Raw genomic sequence first — 6,290 nt, 5'->3', positions numbered from 1 at the left:
CTGATTCCTCCTCTGATTCCTCCACTGATTTCTCTGATTCCTCCACTGATTCCTCCTCTGATTCCTCGTCTGATTCCTCCACCGGCCCAAACAAAAGCAAAAACAAAATCATCTAGAAAACAAAATCAGCTTAAAGATCCATAATGAAGTTCATGTAAAGTTCATCACCCGTGCTGCTCTTGAAGCCCGGCTGCTTTGTGTTCTTATTTCTGGGCCTGGATGATCTCCATGGGGACCAGCTGAGCCGCTCTCATCGAAGCCATCTTCCCTCACAGTCGAACATTTTTGCGGAGCATAATGACTTTCACCCTCCACTCGACGGGCTGCTCTTCCTGCACACTCAGCTGCTTCAAAAAGACCACATCTGACTCATAATAGACCTCATTAGGCCGCTATTGAATCGGCTGCGAGCAGGCGTAGCTTAGCACCGCCGTTAGCTGCTGCCTCTCCGCCTCGCTGTGTGTACTCTCCGTTAGAGAATTAAAGATTAATTGCCAAAAAAATTTCTCCAGTTTAAAGCATTGATTAATTACAGCCAGAGTCACCGGTGGATCCAGAAGATTAATGTCGGGAGATTCGCCCCCTTTAGATAGCTATTGATTTTGATTTGCTCAAAAAAGGAAAAAAAAGAAAAGCCAGCGTCTGACTGGTCGTCCTGGGAGGCTGCTGGAGCTCCAGGAGGCTCCAGATTACATTTTGCGAGGCTTAAAATGTGAGCATTGTGAAATTAACGTTCACTTAATTGGGCAGCAAGTGGTTTCGCTAAAGAGGTTTCCAGTAGCAACGAAGAGTCGGCTGCTGCGTCGCAGGAAGACGGTCGGCTGGAGTCAGCAGGAAACGTTAAATACAAACCCTCAGCTGCACCCAGGAAAGATCAGTGTGACTAGTTCTACAGATTTAGCCTGTTTGGTTAAATTATGGATTAAATCTACTAAAATCACAGGAAAATAAGTGTTTATTTCCATGAAAACTATTTTTAAAAACATCAAATATATCTGTATATTTACAAAAAAAAATCCTACAATTAATTTTACAAATAATTAATAATTATTTCCTTTAAAGTATTTAATGGTAAAAATAAATAAACAAAAAAAAGTTAATTTAATTTTTAATTTAAAATTTTTAATTTCATTTAATTTTTAAAATATTTTTTAAAATTTATTTATTTACTGTTACTGTAAAAATTTAAAAACAGTCATTTTCCTTATTTAAAAGGAGAAAAAAATATGTACCATAAGGCTTGGAAAATAGTCAATAATTTATATGTTAACTTAAAAATAAAGAAAAGGAAAAAAAAATTAAAACAGACCAAAGCTGTAAGAAATATCAACATCAAAAATCTGTATATATACATATAATATATATATATTTAGAAATGGTCGTTTGTTCTTTTAATATATTTTTAATTTAGCGAAATAAATCAATATTATGTTGTTGTTGTTTTTAAATAAAGTTATATAAAGGCTTGTGAAAAGGTAGTTTTTATTTTTGTTCACTATTATTTTACAGATTTTTACTGTTTGGTTAAATTACAGATAACATTCAGTAAAATCTGATATTTGCTGTAACTGTGTTAAGGACTGAGGAATGTTCAGTAAGTTTTAAACTACACACATTTGCTGACATTTTAAATAAAATTTACGTATATTAAAATTTGAAAAAATAAGATATATATTTTCATCTGGTATTTTATAGATTTTCCCTGTTTTGTTAAATTACAAATAATGTCTGTAAATAAATCTTATAATTTACACAATGACAAAAAAAAGCAGAAATATCTGTATTTTTATTTTATTTTGTTCTATTGCAATGTTTAGTTTGTTTACATTTCTACTTTAATGTTGCTATTTTACACATATTTTCCATCATTTTAAATAAGAACTTTCTATGTTCAGAGTTTCTGAACTTTTAAAACCAATATTCCACCATTTTTTACCAGATGTTTTTTCTGGAACCCTTGTTGCTGCCTTTTACTGGATATTTCATGTTATTTTTTTCCTTTTCTCTGATGTAAACAGGCTCTTCCTGGATTTAAACCAAGATTTCCGTCCGTCCCTTGTTCTGTCTCCGGCTTTGCGTCGTCTCCGGCTGCCCACGACCGACGAACGGAGACGGAGACAATCGTCTTTTCCTGGTTGTCACATCCTTATTGTTCGATCTCAGTCACAACAAACCGGAGCGGCTGAAGCTCCTCCGTCTGCCGGAGACGACGCTGGCTTCTTTATCATTTGCTCTGCTGGGAGGTAGTCTTCCAAACACGGGATTATGCCCATTGTGATGTGCCTAAGCGCGCCGTATTAGCCATATTCTCGTGGAATCACATGAAAGCCACTGTTGAAGCGCAGGATGCCTGTGATACGCCGGCGTCGGGGGAACATCTGGGAGCGCGTGATCTCCGATTCAATTACGGTTCCATTTTAAATGAGATATCTCTCCTTTTTTTTTAAAAGATTGTGTCGCGCTTTGAAATGGAAAAGGGAGTAATTCACCAGACCTGTGTGTGATCTGCGAGGAAAGTGTTGTATCAAATGGATTCGCAGCGCCAGTCTCTGTAGATTTGACGTTTTTTTCTCGGTATATTTAACATCGCACGAGAGCGGAGGTAGATATCAGAGCTGCGTTGATGAGGAATTACAAATACACAGCGGCTGTAAGAATCAGAGGGAAGGCCTTGGGTTGAGATTCTGAGACTCAGGACGACTGAAAATGGGCCAAAAAGTTCATCTCTGACCATCTCACATTGGTCAGATTTTTTATTTTTGTGTGTGTTATCAAGTGAAACATGTAAAATCTGAGCTCATAGGTAGTTTTTTGAGGTAAAAATCCTAAACGAAGGTGCGGTCATGTTGATATTTTGAACCATTTTCTTTGCGGATCAATGTTTGAAGTGCTGTATTTTGAGAAATAATGCAGCTAGAGTCCTGATATTTGGTACGCCCATTGATATGTACATTTGCTCTTAAAAGATACAATCCTGCTTTGATAGAATAACAAACCAGTTAGATGATGGTGCAAATTTGGTCAAAAATGTCCCAAAAAAATGGTGAAAAAACGAAATTTTTTCCCCCTAAGAGGTTGATTTTTTCCTTTTTTTTTGGCTGTGATTGGCACCAACAGGAGCTTTAAAGTGTAGATTAAGGTACCAGTCAGACTTTTTTTTTGCATTTATGACCATTATTAGGACAATCATTGAGCAGGTCTGATGGTGAAAACACTCTGAAATCAGCTCTGTAATATTGTCTAACTGACTGTCAACTCAAATCTACATCCACTGCTTTAGAACCAAACCAGTCGGATGGAGGATGTGCTGAATGGAGGCAGACTAACCCAGACGTCTTCTTGTTTCCTGGCAGGCTACCTACCTGTAAGTTTCAGGTGAAAGTCTGCAGAAGCCTCCATCCCCAAACCTGTTGAACCCAATCAATGCGGCTAAGATGGACCATCGGCTGCAGGTCACGTAAGCCATGTTGGGGGAATGTTTGTCTCTGAGATTGAGCTGTCCCCCGGGACGACGTTAATTGAGCTCGCTGTAATCACAACGCAGGCCCGTACGATCGGCAGCCGAAGGGAAGGGGAAGAAAAAAAAGAGGTGGCCGAGATTATCCTCCCTCCCGCCTGGATGTTCCATTTTGAGACTGTAATCGAAATAGATTTTTGTCTTCTTCTTCCTCCACATTCTGACTGACAACCTAAATATCTCTCAGAGCTCCTCGCAAACAAGAAAAATCCCCCAAACTTTGGTTTTCAGCAGCGAACGCACACAGACTGCAGCAGAAAGGCTCACAGACGGACGCCGGCACTTTGCCTTTAACCCAAATATCTCTACAAGTGAATGTAATAGATTACATGTAGTGTAATGATGTACGTCAGGTGACCTGCTGCTGAAACCACCTCACTGTGTATTTAGGATTTAATGATTTGATTCTAAGTCCTGAATCAACTGAAACGATGGATCTTCATCACCGGTGATTCCCAAAGTGTCCTCTAGTGTCACAGTCTTAAAAAATAAAATAAAATCTGTAGTAAAAATAAGAATCTGTGCAAATCTGGCAGCTGTGTGTCAGAAAATATACTACAAAAGTAGGGATATACTGTAACATTCAAAAGCAGTAAAAACTGTGACTATAACAGCAAATATCTGTAAAATAATTAAACTTTTTAGTCGATTTTAATGCAGTGAAACCAAGAAAAATGACTGAAAATACAGATGTTTAATGTTGATATTATTTATAGTTCTTGAAAGTTTTTACCTTTTACCAGATGTTGTCTGTAATTTAACAAAACAGAAAAAAAAACTGTAAAAAAAAAAACAAAAAACAGTTTAATAAGAGATTTACTGTCACATGACTTCACGTAATCTGTTTTTTAAATACTCAAAAATATCTGTAAAAATAAAACTGATTTAAATGCAGTAAAAGTTAATGTGGTAATAGTTTGATTTTATGTTGTAAAAGAACAATTTACCACGCACTAAAATACAGATTTTTATATTATATACAGTAGCGGCCTGTTTATTTTTAATATTAACATATAAATTAATGGTTTTTGTGATTCAAGAGAACAGAGAACATTGATAAAATCAGCTTACAAAATTATTTACGATTTCTAATCCAGTATATTTTTCTTATGAATAACAAATATTTGTATAACAATATGTTTTTTAATATTCAGTTTTACCAGTAGGGCCATAAAAAATTAAAGTAAAATAAATAATAATAATAATTTATATTTTTTAAAATACAGATTTTTGATGTTGAAGTTATTGACATTTTTTTAACCTTAATATGTAAATGAATGTTCTTCTTGTACTTTATTCTGATCTGTAATTTAACAAAGCCTGAAATCCAGTAAATAGTTTAATAATGTCGTTAAAAACACACTGCAGTCGGTGAAACATTGGATGAATTAACATAAATCTGTATTTTTGGCACTAACTTGCAGCCAGATCACATTTTTATACCTGCGGTGGAAAACTTCAGGCAAACTGTTGATTTATATTTTTTAGTTTTTGCTGCAGGTTTGCCACAAAGTTCACAGAAAATTCATATTTTATGACTTTCAGCAACCAATAAAAATAATAAAAAGTTTCCACAGAACTTGAAGAAAAGAATCTGAGATGCTCCAAACTGGTTTGATCAATAAGATTTGTCCAAATTATTATAAAATCAGAACAAATATGTGAACACTGATGAAGTTCTGAGGCTCAGAGATGATGGAAAACAGAACATAAGTTTCAAAAAGTCCAACTCTGGACGTACCTGTAGGTCAGAAAACATTCTCAGCATGAAGGTAAAACTTTGCACGGCTTCAGTAGAAATTCTAAAACTACTGTACGTTAAAAATCAGCTGATTCTGAAGGAGTTAAGATGAAGCATCTGATTGAGTTGAATTTGAATCCATCGACGCCCACTTTGAGCTTCACAGGATCAACATCACGACTCTGAATCACCGTTTAACCTTTTAGTCTCCATGTCGGCACCGAGAAGAAATCCTGAATACAAACGGAAATTCCGTTTTCCTCAGCTCAGTTTTTTTCCTTTAAATACTTCACACAGTGTTTCAGACATTAGAATCAACAGGATTTTGACATGTTTTACACATTTTCCTTCGTTTATTGCGACGTTTTCACTCCATATCCTGGTTTTATCGCATCATAACTGGAGTTAAACCGATAACGAGACGAGTCTGTAGCTGCTGTGGCTGAGTGGACGTCCACATCCAGCGCCGGGCCTCGGACCGGAGCCACCTGAAGTCCTCTTTGTCCTCTGCGGATGTGTTTCCAATCGCATCCTGATAAATCCCTTTGCAATAATGAATGAGCCGCCGGCTGGGTTCACCTTTCTGCCGTCTAATTTGTACAAATATTTCTTTGGGTGAGAAGCAATTAAGTGTCGCGATGCGGCGAGGTGCCGCCGCCGCCGCCGAGCCGGGCCGCTCCTCAGATGCTGAACCCAAATGGGATCCGGTGTGTTTCCCTTTAGTTAAATTCATTAGAGGGCGGAGGAGAAGCCATTATCTCAGCAAAGCGCCGCAGCTGAATAATTAATCATCCCATCACTTGTTTGTTGGACCTGGATGTAGAACATTTATCCGTCCTCGCTCTGCGCCCGCTAATGAAATCCTTCCTTTAATTCCAGGAAAACTCTTCGTGTTTGGTCTTGATTTGGGCTAATGCATAATAAATCGCAATTATGTGACGCGGCAGGATTACGCCCAACGGAAGGTCAAGAACACCTTGAGATGCTGGAAAAAGAGGCCTTTTGGCTTTTTCTGATTTTGTTTAAGTGAGA

This window comes from Stegastes partitus, unplaced genomic scaffold, assembly GCF_000690725.1.
Source record: "Stegastes partitus isolate 25-593 unplaced genomic scaffold, Stegastes_partitus-1.0.2 Scaffold648, whole genome shotgun sequence".
Taxonomy (NCBI): Eukaryota; Metazoa; Chordata; class Actinopteri; family Pomacentridae; genus Stegastes; species Stegastes partitus.
Note: the sequence above shows the minus strand (reverse complement) of the source record.